General features: G+C 49.2%; 1 protein-coding gene across 4 annotated transcripts in view; it reads right to left on the reverse strand.

Annotated features, from left to right (window-relative positions):
• The window catches only part of LOC142583217 (irregular chiasm C-roughest protein-like), a 188,198-nt gene that overhangs the window by 48,494 nt on the left and 120,959 nt on the right, over positions 1-18,745 (reverse strand). The gene's annotated exons all lie outside the window — the stretch shown is intronic.

The raw sequence follows: 18,745 nt of genomic DNA on the forward strand, positions 1-18,745 counted from the left end.
AAAGCAGAGAGAACGGCCACTCATTAGCATTTTGATCGAGAGCAGTAACTCTTTCCGGGGCCGAGAGTTGGAAAAGAACCGTACAAAAATAATAAGAAGAAAACCCCTCGACTCAGTGTACCCAACTTCCTCGTTTGTTATATTTTTTTCTTTCATTTTCCTTTTAGCTTCGGAGTGGGGGAAAAAAACGACCTATATATATTTTTTTCCGTTCTCAGACAAATCTGACCCACGTAAATCACACATTCACTTAAATTCTAAACGGGAAAATGCAAGCGCACGCCCCTGCCGCCAGACACAAAATGAAGGGACGTTTTGATGACTCGGCGTTAAAAGAAAAGAGAAAGCGAGAGAGAACAGGGACACGGGATGAGAAACTCTGATCACTTCACATCTGCGAGGAAAAGGCAAGTGGGACACGCACACACAAAAAAAAAAAGATACGAAAGGCGAGCGCGTGGTATTGGTATAAAGGCTATATATACTGAACGAGCGCACCCCGGTTTATAAGGGAAATAAATCAGCGCAGTCCAGCGAAGCGCGGACACGTACTCTCCCGAAGCCTCCATCCGACGAGGCTGCGAACGGGAGCCAGTGATCCGGCGGCGCGTATCAAGTTCTATTTGATATTCGACAAGCACGACATCGGGGCGAAATCTGACGCGGTCATTTCCTTAAGACTGGCCATAACACGAAACGAGCATCGGCGCCGCCACCGCGGCTGCGATGTAAAAGCTCGGGCCCGGTGTCTCTCGCTAAGCCAGTTTAGCTGCTCCTGCTAGCGCGGAGTCCGTCCGCTAGAGCCCGTACGAGCGAGAAGCATGCTCAGCGATGGGCGTCGGCGATTGGAGTCGTATAGCAGAGGGAATTACTTAGAGTGCTTCCGATTTGTGTTGGCCTTTAGCGATACAGCGGCGGAGGCTTACATCAAATAAAACACGAGAATTCGAAGGCAGAGAAACGACGCGGCATTAAGGAACCCTTTCAAAACGTAACTCACGCGAATTGAGGTCAGGTCGAAGCTGTTTATGTTCGGCGACTGTACTGCGGAGACAGGCTGCGCCACAAAAGCACACGCCCACAGATAGTCGCATAAAAAGGGAGTCACTGGCCTCTCCGTGCGTATTTGTTTTTTTGTGCGAGTGAGTTTGGAAATGATGGCAACGATTTCTGGTCGTGTGACTTAGCGTTTGAAGTCTACTGAATCCGTCAGCACACACCAACCAGTCCAGTATAGTTATGTTCTTCTTACGAGCAGCAGAGTAAAAAAAAAAATATTCGGCAGCATGTCACACTCATGTAGCGCGTGAAGGCGAAAGCCCACTGCACACTTGCTAATGCGCTCTCTCGCGTCGTGGCGTTGCTGTTTTCGCAGTTCGGGCTTCTTCGGCTCGTTGTCGACGCTTAGCGGCGGCTTCGCGCGCTCGTATAGCGGGATCAGACTCGCGCCAACGACGTTTCTCTTGGACTTTACGTCGTTGCATCCTCTAAGCAGGGGATTGAAACGTGCGCTGTTCTGTGTGTTGTGTGGGCGATTTCAATGATTGTAGGCACGGTTCGCTTCACTTTGCTGAGGGCTTGTAGCCTCTGCATTACGAGAGGGATGAGCCATTGCATTTTTTGCTTGCTTAGGGTGATATGCGCCATTGATGATGATGATTGTGCGTTGATGACAGTGCGCGCATTGGGCGAGAAGCCTGCGCTGAGTTACGTCGAAGTGAAATAGAGCCATTTTGGTAAACACTAAAGAACGCTTCGCTTATAACCAACCCCGGCATAAGCGTGGAATCCGCCGGTTATTAAGATCACTGCTTAGCGTTGTTTTGGGGTACGCCAGGTTATTATTATTATTATTATTATTACTATTATTATTATTATTCGTGATCAGTAAAGAACCCTCATGATTCCTTTACTGGTAATGCGGATATCACTGAAATTCTAGAACTACATCAAGAATTGTTTCAGTAGGAAACCATAGTGTATACGATTTACGCGTACTAGAAGATGATGCTAAAGCTAGAAAAGAAAAAAAAAGGCAGACCCATAAATGAGGCATTCGACTATAAAACAGGCTTTTATTCTCGTCATCGGCGAGTTCAAACTTGCAAGTACACCTCTAACAGCTGCGAACACAGAGCACTTTGCTTTTATGCCCTCCAGGGAGAAACGTAGCATGATAGATCGAGAAACACAGGTTAGGCTGCGCCACCAACATCAAGGACTGATTGCGTATGGAAAACAGGTGCGTTATTCCGTGTTTGAGCTCGATGTTTAAGCGTAACGTTCACCGAACCATCTGCATGCGATTACAGCGTCGCCAGACGGCACAGCGAACCTTGGCCTGAACCGCGTCGTTAAAGTAACCACGGGGAACCGCTGAAAACAGAAAGACAGAAACAGAGAGAGATAAAAAAAGACAAAAAAAGACAAACGTGAATCGAAAGAATGCGCAACCATCATCATCGATTTAGACTGTCTTCATTATTATGTTCTATTTATTTTGCGCAAGCCGTTCAGGTGCAAATATTTCACGCAGCGATTAGCACCCAGGCGTCTGAAATGCGGTCTGGCCGCTCGCCATTCAGCAGCGAGGCAGTCGTTTATCAAGTCGCTCGTTCGGGAAGGCAACAACGAAAAAACCAACAAGAAGAGTAAACTGAAAAACACACGCCAATATAAAAAAAAAATAAGGTAAGGGGCGGCCTAAACAAACAAGAGAGAAGAGTACGCATTCTGTCTCTCTCTCGATCTCTTCTTCTACAGAGGCAGCGACGAAGCAACGCAGGAAATAATAATAACAATAAAATAATAAGCAAGAAAGCCCGAGCATCATTGTCATCGGCTCGCACCTTGCTTTCTGCGCAAGACGGCGAGCATCATCACAGCGCGCGGGGAACCGAGAGGGACCGCAACAAAGGATCCGACGAAAACAATGGCGGGAAACGGTGGGCGAGCAGGCGAAAGGAGCTAGCGCCAACATCCCTACGGAAAGTGGTGGTGGTGGCACGGAGGGTACACACACACAAGAGCAGTGTGTGCGGGCAGCCCCAAAGCGAACCATTCCTTCCTTCCTTCCTTCCTATCGCGCGAGTGTTATTGCCAAGCCGAAAAAGAAAGAAACAAAATGAGAAAGAGACCCCGAAGAAAACGAACGAGAACGCGCAAGCACGCGCGTAAAACAAACAAACAAACGTAAAAAAAGGAAGAAAGTGGTATCTGAAATTGGTGCTCGACGCCGGCCCGCACAGTCGAGATGAAACCGGCCGACTAATGTGTCGGAGAGCCGCGCGCGCACTTGGGTATACAATGCACGTCGTCGATTGGGTAATTGAACCGATTGGCGCGCACTTCATCCGAGGCCACCCCTACTTTTACTTTATATATATATATATATATATATATATATATATATATATATATATATATATATATATATATATATATATATATATAGGTGGGCTGCGTCCAACCGACTCGCCGCCCGCCACCCATCTATACACGGAAAGCACGGCGAGCTACCACGACGAGCCAGCGCTCCAAGCAGCGGGGAACGCCGAGCGTGCGCGATGATCGAATCCAATAAATTCTGAACCGGCGTCGCCGGAAAGTGAGGTGCGCGCTTGTGTGTCTGTTTTCTTAGGGTGGCCCGCTTGCGCGCGCGCGTGCGTGTTGTACAGCGTATATAGGTTTGGCACGAAGGGGGCAACAAAAGAGCGCCGGTAAAATGAAACGCGAGAAGCAGACAGTGTTCGAGGAGGAGGAGGAGGAGGAGGAGGAGGAGGAGGAGGAGTGACGAAGGGGAGAGGGGCCCTCCCACGGAGGTCCGCAGGACGGGCGCAACGGAAGGCGTTGCGGCGGGAAGGGATTGGTGGAGAGGGTGTGAAAGTGTGTCGGCGACTTCGGGAGCAGCCAGCAAAGAAACCGAGATATATAGTACGAAATACGGGCAACGGGAATTGGAAATTCGATAGGCGTGCACCGTAAATCACCTACATTGAGGTACCCTTCCCCCTCCTGTTCACTACGTTCGCGGCGGGCCTCACCTATTCCGAGACTCTGCCTTTTCGCTGTTGCTTTTCCTTCGACTGAAGAAAGGAAGCAAGTTGCGGGATCCCAGGATATTGTGAAGACAAGCTAAAGGGAAAGAAAATGTGAAGAAGGAATGGGAAACGAGGTGAAAGCCGCAGGGACCGCCGAGTAGTCACTCGCAACTTGAACAACCGCGCGCAGAAAAAAAGGAAACTTATGGAAATGCATGTAGTCATACAAGTGGGAAACTAGAGAGCACCAAGACGTCCAGCGGGCGTCAGACGTTGGCGCACGCTGAGGCAAGAAAGCCACTTGAGGCGACAGAAAAGACGTAAACCTGGATCGTATGCGGCGAGACGAATGCGGTCGCGGAAGCAGAGGAAGACAAGGCAGAATAAGAATGAAGTGGCCCCAGACGCGTCGAAAGAAATATACAGTCAGCACCGGAACATCTTTCCCGTGCAAGGATGTGCAGAATAACGCCACAAAAAGGGAAAACTTACACGGAGAGATGTTTTTTTGTTTTCTAGCGACAAAGCACGGAAAGCCTGTCGTGCAACTCCGATGGTGCATCGACGAATACACCGAACAGCTTTACGATTACGATCCAAGGCGATCGAAACGGGAGCTACAACATTACACGGGCAAGCTGCATAGGCTACTGCCCGCTTGATTTAAGAGCCGTATTGAACTCAAACAACATACATCGTCAGAATAGATAGTTTTAGCATATCCGTGTACGTACCGCAGTTTGCGGGATGCCGATATGCCGCAGAGGAGAACAGCAGTAGCGGCGGTAGTAGCGAACCTCTGGGGGCAGTTTTGTTCAACCACAAAGCGTCAGAGACACTATATTTCTTCATTTTATGCTGCTTTCGTAGCGGGAAAAAATAATCGAAGCCAATTCGCACTCATGATTAAGGCGTTACCAACGCTTTTACACCAGCGTTTGAGCAACACACAATCAGTTACTGCTATAATAGTCTTGTACGCTTTGGTTGAATTGAACATCGCCAGATGGCGCCATGTTGCTAATAGAGTGTCTTTTCTTCTTCTTCTTGTTTAATTTAGGTAGAACATTAGGCACTATAACAACAAGAGCTTGGTGGCGCAACCCACCGCCCCGTTCCAAAGGGGACGCTCATAACATCCATCCATCCAGTGCTGTTGACAGTATTGGTGAAAAAAATAAATAAAAAGCAGCGAAGAGATTGATAGAACCCAAGAAGTTACAGGGCATAGGTAGCTGTACAATATACATGTAGAGGTAGAGGTTTCAATGAAGAAGGAAAAGATCAAAAAGAGATGCTCAGATTGATGTAGTAAACCATGATTAGATGAAGCAGGTCGGGGGACTATTGTCGTCTCGTTTCAAAAGGGATGCCAATAATGATCATCATCATCATCTTCTTCTTCTTCTTCTTCTTATTTCTACGTTTCCGGTATTCCGTAAATAGTACCTAAGACGCTTACGGATAACCTAAAACACTTGTTGTAATATCCCCCCCTCGCCTCACGTAATTTCCTCGGGCCTTTGAGAAATGAACGAAAATGTGTCTAAAAAGTGTATGCATCCTGTCACGAAACATGGCATTGCAAAAGTAAACAAAGCTGTTCTGTTCGTATTATGCATGGGTTGCTGTAAACATATTGAGCTAAAGAATACTTTGGCTACATAATTTTTCTATGTTTATTATTATAAACCCTGCTCGCGGCAAGCTTTCTTTAAAATGAAATCTCGTCTTGAACGTAACTATTTTCCGTAACTACCATGGCAATGGGTACCGGGATAAATTATTATCTCTCCACGAGCGCCCGCTTGTGTTCAACAAGGCCCGACCCTAAGCGGGCCTTGTGTTTTGGCCTTGTTGGACTCTATTTAAGTGGAACTCTAAGCGCACCTTGTGCCTGGGCTGCCGATAACCGGACACGCGATCGTGTGCGCATCTCCTTATCCGCGCGTGGCATTCGTGTTCGCCGACGCTAATGACATTCAAGCAGAGCCGTTGTACGCTGCCTTCTGACAAACCCTTATCGTGGTCTCTCGAAATGTTTTGGGTGTCATTGTGTTCCTGTATGTGTCCTCCTTTCGCTTTCGGCACACAACTACCTAATATCCGGCAATGCACACTGCACTGGTGTCTTAAAGTCAGCAGGGATAATTTGTAATGTATCTCCTTTCTTTATGCAAAGCGTATTTTTCCTTGGAAAGCATATTTAGCGCCAGCGAACAAGGACAGAAGGGAGACGACACCACAATGCGCTCCCTTTTGTCCTTGTCCGCTGGCGCTAAATATGTTTTCCACGTCAGTTTACCAACATGCCCAACATATGGCAATGCTGAAATTTTTCCTTGTTTTAAGGAAAAGTCTGTATACTTCCACGCCACCTTTGTGTCAATTGCCATTCACTTCGTTTTCAGAAACAACAACAAACGACAAGAGTTGTTCTTGTCAGAAAGGAAAGCGTATTTCGCGAGATGCTTCTTCTTGATTTTGCATTCTGCGAAATTGCACAACGTTAAGCGCAAAACACTCAAACGAAAGCAGAAGAGAAAAGGAAGAGCAGCTAATCGTGTTTTCTTCCACGCTAGCGTAAGAATAAGCGCCTCGAGAGCATACTTCACTGGCGCCAGCGGATTACCCTGAAAACACAACCACCAATCGCACTTCGGCGCCCGTAATAGCGACCGAAGGTGTCACTTCTACGACGACACGTCTCGCAAACCGAGCCCCCCCCCCCTCCCCCGTTGGCAGCATTATTCACCCTCGCTTCCTCCGCGCTCCGTATAAGTACACCGCCGAGGCGTCTCTGGAGACGGTCTGCGCGCGAGGAGAGTGGGGGAGGGTGTCGGTTCGCTGCAGCGGCGTCAATTTCGAGTCGCGAAGAAATGACCACCCCCGCTCTCTCCTCAGCAGGGCCTGGCGTAGCCGTGTCCTCCTCTGACGTGGCGCGCGCCGTTCCGCTAACGATTCAGAGCCATTAACAGCGACGACCAGGTACAGCGGGGGCCACCGGGTACGGGTTGACTTGCCCTCCCGCGCCACCCTTTCTACACTACGCGGGCTTCCCTCCCCGTCGTCTGTTTCGACGCCGGGTCCGGCCGAAGGGGGGGGGGGGGGCAGTCTCGGCACCCTCGAGACTGACCGCCGCGCAGCGGTGTCACGCCAGGGGCGTCAACGTCGCCCCGGCGGCCCGCCAAAAAAACTCGAGACTGGTCGTTATGAGAGCCGCGGAATCGCGGAAACAGCCAGCGCCCACGGCCTCTCTTTCCTCCCCTCCTCCTCCTCTCTGAGCCGCGCCTTCTCGCCAGACCGCCCGCTGTCCGAGAACGCGGCCCCGAGCCGACGACATCGACGCTGTTGCCGCCTCGGGGGCCGCCTGAGAATCGTTCATCACCCGGTTTTATTGCAGCGGCGATATATAAGCGGCTGGCAGATTCGAGCTGCCATGGGAGTTGCGGCAAAAGGGAGAGGAGGAGGGAGGGAGGCGAGGCCACGTGCGAGCCCTGGCAGAGAGGAGAGGGAGAGAGGGAAAACGATGGACGCCAAGAAAAATCTTGGTTAAAGTTCAGGGCAGGCCACCGAGATGGCTGCGGTGAGAAAGAAAAGAAAGCCAGAGAAGAGAAAAAAATATGGCCCTCATAGCGTGCGCGGCAGTCCAAGCTGGCTCGTTTGCTGAACACATTTGAGCTGCGCTTGTGTTACGTCGGCGCCCGCTGATGTCGCTGGCAATCTTCGTTCCGCTCTGCTTTCTGGTCGCTCTATTTGTGGTGGCACGAAAAGGAGCGCTTCTGCGTGTGTACGTGCGCGTTGGTTTGTGTGAATGAGGACAGGGGGAATGACCGGAACGAAAGAAGTGGCAAAGCGCAGGTGAAAGCGAGAACGATACTTAATATCCGCGCGCCAGACGCAACAAAATTAGCGCGAACTTGCGGAACACCGAAAATGACATCTTCTACACATGCTTCAAAGATACGCCATGAAAAGGCCTCGCGCTACATACAGAGAGAAAAAAAAAAATGTCTCAAATACATAATAGGCCCCCCCCCCCCCCAACCCCCTTGGGCGATTTCGATGTTTTCCAAGGGTTGCTCTTACCCAATCGCCATCCATTACCCTTATTGACACAAATGCCCCAATGACTGCATATATTAACGAACACATACCGAATCAATGATCAGCCAATCTTCCCTCCACCAACACTCAGACGTGTGGCTGAAGAGTCTGGGTCAGAAATAAAACATGAGGCCTCTCGGTCATACGACGAACGCTCGGCACATTTAGCCGGTGCTGTGGCTGTGATGTAAATCAAGCTGCGAGCATTCACTAAGTGGCGATTTAGTCGTGCGGGAAAGCTGGAACATCATGAAGTTGTGCAAGAAGACACAACACGCGAACGATAACGGGCGGCCCGTATAAATTACGCTCTAAGGCTGGCATTACAGTTCAATACAGAGGTTGGCTCAAGTAAGACGAGTTGCACTGTTAAATTAAAACAATGCGCGTAACTTAGTATGCGAAATGCTTACTTAGCTAGCGAGGACAGCGCCTCCTGCTTTGGAAAGCTTGTAACGTCATAAGCGTAGCGAATTTTTCGCGGGAATAGGGGCGACATTTCACGCAGAGAACGCGTGGAGGCAACAGTAACACCAATAACAAAGAAGAGAGATGAAACACACAATTTAACGGCGACGTGCGAAGCCGCTATATCTACGTATGTTGACAAAGCGCTACACATTCGGCACGTGTCCTATCAACGACTATACGCAGTTCGGGCAAATCGCTTGCAAACATGCGACCGGAAGCTTTGCGCAGCAGTGAGCCGGAAGTGCCAGGAACTTCCGCCCGCTCGTCCGTCGTAGGCGAGACGACACCGTCCAGAGCTCACAATATGTCTCAGCAATAGCAATACCGCCTGCGGCACCAACTAGTAGCTCACCACTTTATATATATATATATATATATATATATATATATATATATATATATATATATATATATATATATATATATATGTGTGTGTGTGTGTGTGTGTGTGTGTGTGTGTGTGTGTGTGTGTGTGTGTGTGTGTGTGCGTGTGTGTGTGTGTGTGTGTTTGTGTGTGTGTTGGAGCTCGCTGGTTCGGCAGCCTTTTCCAGGTCTAAACTTTGTCACTGAAAAGGGCAGACTTTATATTATATATCCGCTGGTATTTGCACTCACGGTGCTGGCAGTGAACTTAGCGAGGCCTGTGAACGCGACTCCCACTAAGCGCATTTCTTTTCTCCCGAGACAGAAAAAAAGAAATACGAAAAAACTACTTGCACAAGAATATTTACACCCATTTGAGTAATGTTTGGACGACAAGGAAGCGGGGACCGTCCAACGTCTCCTCTACTTTTTGCTCATTCCTTCCTTTCACTTTGGTTTCTTTTTTAAGTCTCTATCTATCTGCCCACGTTTACGGCAGTGCGTAGCACGTAGGCTTCGTTCCGGGACGCGATTTCCAAGCGTGCCTCTTATTGGCCGTTGGGACTGACGTATTGGCCTTTGCAACGCACTCTTTTTAACTTGCGTTGGCAGGCTTGAAAAACAAAAAACTAAACAAAAGTAAACAAAAGAATGCAGATGCATTCTTCGTTCACCTACTCAGCTAGCGGCTCATGTCGAACAAAGAGAGGTGCGAACAGGAGGAAGAGAGAGAGAGAGATAAAAGGATGATCAGGTCAGCTGCAGTTCCTCTGCCCATTTTCTTCAGCTTCAGACGCGTTCGCTCGAGCCATTATTATTAATGCCGGCTGGGCCGCTCTAATTAGCGCCGTTTTCCTGCAAATCTCAGCCACCTCCGAGCGCCGCTCTCTCGTGCGACTCTGCCAACGAAGCCGGCCCGCACGACGGCCAGCCGGTGGGCGTGCGGGTGTTTATTAAAACAACGAAGGAGCTCATTTAGGGAGATGCTATCCGGCGTCCAAGGGGTGTGGCGTCGACAGCTGACCCGCCTTCGCTCCTTCTGGCTCTCCGGTCGAGACCCGCGCGTCGATAGCGGGAGAGATAAGCCCCCACCGCTCGCGGCAGCACCTTCCAACGTGACGCCGCGGTGAGAGACAGCTCTCGTGTGCGTGCCTGCGAGGAATTCCCCGAGCATCGCCGATCACCACCGTTGTCGTTGTTGTCGTCGCCTTCCGCCCACTCGGCGCGAGCGATTAGCGCCGCGCGATCGACACGCGTGTTTGCTGTTCGGTGGCGGAGGCATTTTTTTTTGTTTTGTTTTGCATTGTTGTTTGGCGTGTTTGTTGGTTCGTGAGTGGACCTCGTTACTCAGCGCGAGCCTTTGTGTGAAGAGATACCGCGTAGAGAGAGGCGGTGCTGCTGAGTGAGCGGTTTCGGCAGAAGCGCGCAGACGATGGCCGCGCAAGCGCTCAGACGTGCGAGAGTGGAAGTTTCGCAGAGGAACACGTGAATTTTCGCAGCGCATATCCCAAATACTGAGAAAGTGTGACTACTGCGCATCATTAGAGTAGTAACCAATCAGGTTTTCTGTTTATCATTAAATACCGGAGATAGGGAGCATTTACTAAACATTAGCGCGGGACTTCATATAATGTAGCTGCTTTATTGTGGTGCAATCAGGAAAACTGCTGTGACGACGGCGAGGACTAAACAGACGACTAAATTAGAGAGCGACAGATAAGCAACCACGTTCAGCCAGATGAATTTGCACGTAATGTAACGAGAACTACGCAATGTTGAGTAACCGGGAGCTTCATACGTTTGCAATGTCTATCATGAAAAGTATTCAGCTTTACCTAATGGAAACGCTTACTGCTCCTTTTTTGTCAGAACTTTATGTGGCCGGCAAGGAGTGTCTGCGATCGTCTAACCACACACACAAAATCCGTACCAACACCTCTCACCGAAGGTCCAGTCATGCTTGTTCGGTGCCTGTGAAGGGTGCACCACCACAAAGTGACCTGCAATGGGGCAAAGTCATCATCATGCTTGATGAAGTGCAGAAAAGCATTGGTAGATAGTCGTGATGGTGTGAAGGGGCGTTTCTTCCGAGTATCGTTTCGTAGGAAATGTGGCGCATAGTGACAAATTGATGAAAACACCAACTTCATGAATAGGGGACACAATTTGTGGCTGAGTGTTATCTCGAGCACTCTCTACCGTTGCCGAAGAGCACTCGGGAGGTAAGACCGAGTCACTGTTCGAAAAGAAACAGCCGCGAAACCCCGACATAATGAAAAAGACAATGAGATTGTAGACACGCTTTGAGAATAGAGAGACAGTATATGCGAAACGTGAGCGTACCGATGAAGAAAGCGAGGCAAATGTCCAAATCCAGCACATTGTCTAGCCATCTTATACGTTTACATGACAATAGCCGGGCACAGAAAACTGACGAAACACTTGAAAGCCTAAATTATCTTCAGTTATTTCTTCTCATTTAGGTGATGTAATATAGAAATTTTAGTAACATTCAATACAGGGTTATTTATACAACAATACCATAGTCAAAAAGCCGTTCGACCTTAACAAAATATTCTAGGTCCGTATCGACACTATTAGCTACAAGGCTCCGGGATAAAGGATGCACGACAGCGATAATATAATTACCGAAGCCAGCTAGCCAGCCCTTGCGAACGAAAAACTATGAATGCTGCCCCTGACGCTGTAGTGCACAAACCGGTTATATGAGCTGTAGTGTTATTAGTGCACACATTCTTTTGTGTAATTGAGTACGTACTCCTGAAGGTCATGCGTGTATGTGACGTTTGCACGGAAAATAGCGACCACGCAAAACATGAGCTCTTCCTTTTAAACGTAAAACAAAAAGAAAAGGAAACCACGAGCAAATACTTTTTCATCGTAAATACTTACTGCAGGAACTACACCTTAATTGTTCATTGCAGCAGAACTATTGAAGGGAAATGCAATTTAGAGACTTAATGGACTTGTCAGTCTACCTACTTGCTTGACCGGACCTTTGTCAAACAGGCTTGCTTTGCTTCAAGCTTGGCGAAAATGTAATGATTAGTCTGGATGTGTCCCGGTAGGAAAAGCGCAAAGGTCATTAAAAATAATAATAAGCGAGTGTTCGCCGACAGCCTTCAGATTCGTGGCACGTCACGAACACGCAAGCGCCCACCAAAGGCAAGAAATAAAGATAAACAGATTTTTGTCGAATTATCAAAAACACACAGACGTTAGAAATCACGTGAGCGGCTATTTCCTTCCTGCTTCCTTGCAACGCCTGCAGGTGACAGCCAAAGGATACGCATAGCTCTGCGTGACTGAACAATATGAAAGAATAGTAAGCCTACCGCATTTACTCGTCAAAGACCCGCACTTCTTTTTCGGCATCTTGGCACGGCGTGGCTCTTACACGAGTCAAGCATACGAGCCACTAAAACTCACGGACGACGCCGCGAATGACGTTCAGAATAACGTAAACATTGACCACAGGCTACACACTATCACACATTAATTCGAGATTCAGCACTGGCGTTAGGCTTAGATTCTTAATTCTTCCCGCTCCCGATGTCGCTTACGTCGTCACCAGATATGGTAGTCATGCAGATGCCTGCCTTGTGGCGCGTAACTTTAATGCTCCCGCTAACCCCCCTCCCCACTCCAACCTTTCTTTTTTTGCTTCGTTCTTTAAAAATTTTGGCCTGAAAAGTAAGAGGGGGGGGGGGGGCAGAGGTCTTAGACGAAAATAGGTACTACAGGCGTAAATACGGTCCGTAAACTGGGGGCACGATACCGCGCCGAAATCTTTCAAAGAACAAAGCATTTCTCGAAGAAACTTTACGATCGAGTTCAGCCCTATCAGCTTTCCCGCGTCATTCTTAAATAAATAAAGAACCAAGCCCATCGTGCATACAATACGGGCGACGCGCGTGAGCGAACCCTTGTTTCTGGGGCACCTCCCACCCGAGTTATCCACTTCCATAAGCAGCAGCAGAAACAGGATAGCTGGAAGGGGGGGGGGGGGGGTGACTTTTTGAACATAGCACGCGGGTCGGCCTGTAGCTGCTGCTGATGACGACATGTTCAGACTGCGTCTGTGACGACGACAGGCGTTTCCCTTCGTCGAGCCAAAAAAACTCGCGCCTAGGCACCACGTTCGCTATTTTCAGGCATCGCAGTCACTGAATGCGCAGGAAAGAGTTAGAAAAAAAAAAGGACGACTAAATGAATAAGAGCCGTGGTTGAAATGCATAGCACGCATCGCTGCTTTTGCATGGAGAGAAAGAGAGAGAGAAAGAAAAAGAAAAGTATCAGAACAGAATCTTGCAACGTCTGCTCTTCGTATTCGCAGCCCCGCGGTAACGACTGGTAATACAAGAGGACGGCTCCGCACCGATGAGCGAGACAGATTGCCGCGCAGTCTGCGAGAGATTCTGAGTGACAGCCGAGCTGGAGAGTTGGCAGACGAAGTAGGTTTCCTCGTGTCTTTGTTTATTTGGCCATTTTAATTGTTTCCTTTTATTTCCCTTCCCGCTTCATCAAATACAAGAAGAGTTGGCCGGCAAACTACTATTCTTTCTTTCTTGCTTTCGGTTCTGCCTCGTGACAAGTGTAGTTTCAGAAAAGCTGTGCTGTTACTCTGTTACTCTCAGACCGAGGATGATTAGAGCCGAGACATAAACGAAATTAACAAGGGTGAAAAGAAAAGTTGCTAAGTCGCACGTATGCTAAGTTAACAGACGAAGAAGAAAGGAAAAAAAAAAGAGGCAGCCCGGTGGTAATCTGTCAGCCATTATGTTTTCGAGTACGCTAACGAGTGTACCGGCTATTTATATGGTGAAAAGGCCAAGACGAGAGAGCTTTTCACACGCGAAAAAAAAAAGAACATAAAAGAAGCAGATGTCTTCCTTTAGGTGAGTTGGTGTTTGGCCTTGTCTATCTTTGATGGTTCCTCAACGAGGAGCGAGAAACGCACCTTCAGCTTCGAGTGTCAGCAGGGAGCTGTGACGCGGCGCTGTCGAGTATACGCCGAGAGAAAAGCCATTAACCCGAAGGTACAGGGACAAAAATAAAATATATTGAAGGGGCAGTTGTGAGAAGCGACAGCTATTTCTTCTTGCCGGTTGCATGCCAAGGAAAAGATAACAAGAAAGAAAGACAGATGAGAGAAGGAGAGAGAGAATATAACCGTCATAGATATAAATATCAGCTTTCGTTAGTACTACTAGGAAGGAAAGAGAAAAGCAGAAGGCATGGTGGTTAAGCAGAATAACGTCCGGTTGGCTACCCTACACCGAGGGAATGAGAAAGGGGGAAACAAAGATGACAGGGAGAATAATGAATAAAGAACGAGTGAATCACGAAAGTATAAATTCGCTCCTGCAAGAGCTTCTGCCTTGAAAGGAAAGCGCTTCTGTTCAGCGTGATAAGAGGAGTGTTTCCTTACGAACGAGTAAAGCAGTATTCCTGGAAGGACCACGGGTAGTCCAAAGGGAAGTGTTGCACATTCTTCTCACATTTCTGCGAGAGACTGGGCTGATCGACAAATGGTGGCATGTTTGGCGCAGAAGGAGACGCTCAGGTGGAGATATTGACGGCCTGATCAAGCCCGTAGCAACACCCTCACCGCCTCCTGTAAATTTGCAGACCTGCTTGTGTTGAGTGGTGCAGAAATCCCTCTGACACAAACGTTAATCGCATGCAGCGCAGCATGCTTTTATTTGCTGTGGTGAGAAAGAACGGGAAACCAGAATTGTCCTGGCAGCACCGTAACCACCTAGCCGGCGTCTGGCGCCTGAACATCAGCCAACAAAGGGAGTGGTGTTGAGGAGAAAGTAGAGAGGGAAGGAAAGTTAGAGGAACTGAGAATAGGAAGGTGTAGAGAAGAGGGGCTATGTGTAGTATTTACAGCGTTCACAAAAAATGTGGGGTATGGCTTGGTGTGCTCTGAAAAATACGTGCGAACATTGTGCTCGTATAAGCGGATGGTGCACGTTTTACAGCGAAGCTGTTAGCCTCTGGTTGGTCGGAATATGTTTTGTAAGCGTGCGCGATTCTCACACAAAAACAAACGGCAGTTGGAAGGCTTTGTGTTTGAGTTTGCGCGTAAGAGAATTAAGTTTTCTCGTATATTCGAATTACAATCCGATGCTACCATGTCCGCAAGTTGTGTGCAGCACGTACTTTACGAATATTATGACGCATTTTCCTTTGAGAAATCCAATCAGTTCAATAACGCACTTGCGCTAGGCGGACGGCCTACAAAAACGAAGGATATACGCTGTGCCTAACGGTACCACCACCTAGAGGCCGCGGCCACTCAGACAGACCTCAACCGGTAGCCGAAGCAGCAGCTGAACAAGGGCTTTGTCTTTGTGTTTCCGCGCAACAGATTTCGGTCTTCTCATGTATTCGAATAACAGTCCGAAGCTATCATGTCTGCAGCTTGTGTGTAAGTCGTACTTTACGCATTTTTCTGACGCAATTTACTTTTAAACATTCATTTAGTTCAACAATGGACTTGTGCTGGGCGGAGGGCTGAGAAGGATGAGGATGCATGCTGCACGTGCTTGTCTCCGTGCGTGACGTACGTCGCTTGTGGCGGTGATGCGTGCCAAACGTCGGCAACAGCTTGGCTGTATATCCACTCCCACGGTTAAATAAAGGCGGGATTTTCTTTTTTGACTATTTAACTGGATTCTCTGGCTCTTTCTTTTTTGCCATAACCTTAGAACGCAGGTTTTCTTTTGTGACTTTGTCTTTCCTGTGCCCGATAGCGCTGCACGTGCGACACCACATTCTCGTAAACGTTGACAAAATCGACGAGGAACAGACTCGATCCTTCCACGCGCCCCTTTCCGAGCATTCCATATTAGCTCTCTACCTCTCACAAGAACGCAAAGCCTGTACGACGTTCCAAGTTTTCCGTTTCTGAACACATGCCTGTATCGAAAGATACACCGTCGCTCCGGCAGAAACCCTTCGGTTCGAGTGTGGAGAACCTGTTCCAGCTGCGTTGTTTAACGTACTAATCTACAGGCGAGCGTGCGGATTGGCGAATGCCCGACCGCGTATGATGCAGTGAAGAGAACCAACTATGAAGCGATGCTTACAGTTAGCCAATTTTCGCGGCACTCGACACTTTGCAGGACGCCTCTTTTCATCGCACGGACCCGAGGTGCTGCCTCCGACGAGCCCGTGGGCCACCCTTTCTTACGGCCTACATGTGCTTGTTCGGGCCTTCCATGCACATCTCTTTCTTTGTTCTTTCACTGAAAACAAACTAAAAAAAGGGACAGAGAAGACGGCCCCATGTTTTGCAAACACGGCGGTTCTTCGGACGCCCTTTACAAATTTCACCGCCGGGAGACCCAAGCGCTCCTTTCACGTGTGTTTGGCGTACCAGAGGGAGTGGAAACACTTTTCTTCCCAAGGCACCTCCTCCTCCCTCCTCTTTGGTACCTCCCCCCCCCCCCCCGCCTGCTGCCTTCTTACAACAGACGCCGGAACCGCGCCGAACCTGAATGATCCAAAACCCAAATAAACGCGGATAAAGTAGGGACCCAGTGAGGGCGAGCAAGAGCCGGGCAAGAACGGACAGTGCTGCATTCTGAAGCGCAAGGAAGACGGTGAACGGCACTGAATAAAGCATGCCACAGCCGCAGCAAGAGACAACGCGGAAGCGGTGCCACAGGAGAGACTGCCGCCCCCCCCCTCCCACCGAAAAACAGCGAAGCACTCCTGCCAAATTTGGTGCTTGCAAATGAATCTTCTGGAAGGAAGCAATCTTCACCGTTTCTGGCGCTCCTTTCTCCCTCCCTCTCTCTTTTCCCGGCGCGCGACGCGCTTGTTTTTCTCTGCCCCCAACACATTCTCCGCCGCCCACCTACTCTTTACGTTGCCTTCGCTCATCGTTGCCTTTCTATTTGCGTTGCATGTGCGCAAGGCAAAGCCCGCCCATTAGTGAGCGTCTTCTCTCTTTCTCTCTCTTTTTTTTTTGCGGTTCTTCTGTTCGGCACCGCGTCGCTCGTTCGCATTATTCGTCCGGGAAATGGGTTCGCCAGACAACACGAACGGCAATGAGTGGACCGCGACGGCAGGAAAGAGAGAGACAGAAAGAACAAAAACAAACAGATATTTTCATTTATAATCTAACTGCCCTCCCCGCTATCGTTGTTCGCGTTCTGGACGGTCGGCAGGTAAGTGCGTTCGAGCAGAAAGCTCCCGCGGACGGCGGTACTTTTTTTTTTTTTTTCTGCAGTCCAACGCAGTCGATGTAGGCGATTTGCAGCATCGGCGGTGGTGAACGACGCGAAGTAAGCGACGACGGGAACGCGATTGAAGTGTTTTTCAGCGGCCATTTGCATGTGCCTGCGTACTGTACGCCACGGAAAAGAGACAAGAATATTTTAGACATCGCCTCTCGCGCGCACGCTCGCCAGCTTGGCAGGTTTGTTGTTCGTTGGTCCAACAACCACAAAAACAACAACAACTACCACAACCTCACAGGTGAAAACAGGTGCTCTCCGCTCCGCCCGCGCAGGTGACGCAGTTATACCGTGGTGCCAAGCTAGTCTCTCACGCGTGGCAAGAATGCGCGCGTTCTTTTGGGATGCAGCTAGACGAAAAAAAATACAGGCAAGCAAGCAAATAAGATAGAGAGAGAGCAGTGTAGGAGAGGGGGCATAGATGAAATGAGTGCTCGTCCTTTGCGCGGCGAAAAAAAAAATCTACCTGTCGTCCGACAACAAGTGCCAGCGGGGCCGTGCCGTGGGAAAACGCAGAAACACCTGCCCCGCTCTTTCCGACCCGCCTCGAGGCGACGGCGGCGCCTCGTACAATGACCGGGTTTCTTTCTTTCTTTAGTTTTTTTTTTCTTTTCCCGCTAGAGGGAAAAGAGAGACGGCATCGCAAATGAAGACGCAAAGCCTCGATGATGCGAAATCGAATATCTTGCCGCGGCCGCCACAGCACATCACTATGACGAGCGGGCATTGTGGTTTCGCCACGTGCGAGGAGAGAGAGAGAGAGAGAGAGAGAGAGAGAGAGAGAGAGAGAGAGAGAGAGAGAGAGAGAGAGAGAGAGAGAGGCTGGAGCTTGACAGCAGAGGTAGCATGACACACTACCATGACCAGCAGGCAGAGGACTTTGTGATCGAACCTTGGGTACGAACGGGTAACGGTGGCCGTACACTTGTAGTCGTGGCGAGAAATCGCGGGGAGGGGATCGGTTTGGAATGGGCCGAGGTAAATAAAGAAGAAAAAGAAGATCGAGAGGCTGGCGCGAGGGGCAGTGTAGCGTGGGAAACCACGTGCCAACAACCCGGCCCCGCCCTTCAACTATACCGTAGAATCGCGCGGCGGTGAGGTTCCGAGGCGCAGAGAACGCGTCTGCCGCCGCACCCTAGCCGACGACGCTGCTGCGAAACGTCGCACCGCAGCGGGTCATTTGTTTCGACGAGTAATACGACACCGGCCTGTCACAACTATAACTCGGTTCTCTTCACCCCCACCCCCCGTCCCTCGTCCTCCCAGCGGCTATACACGCCGACGCTGATCGACGCCGAGACACGCCAGCAGTGCAGCCGTCGCAGCCAGTTTCCTCCGCTCCTTAGCCACTTTCCCACTACAACTCTCTCTCTCTCTTCTCATCTCGCTATTATTTATATATATATATATATATATATATATATATATATATATATATATATATATATATATATATATATATATATAGCTCGCACATCGTGTATTTCTCTT

The sequence above is a fragment of the Dermacentor variabilis genome, chromosome 5 (genome assembly GCF_050947875.1).
Source record: "Dermacentor variabilis isolate Ectoservices chromosome 5, ASM5094787v1, whole genome shotgun sequence".
NCBI classification, from domain to species: domain Eukaryota; kingdom Metazoa; phylum Arthropoda; class Arachnida; order Ixodida; family Ixodidae; genus Dermacentor; species Dermacentor variabilis.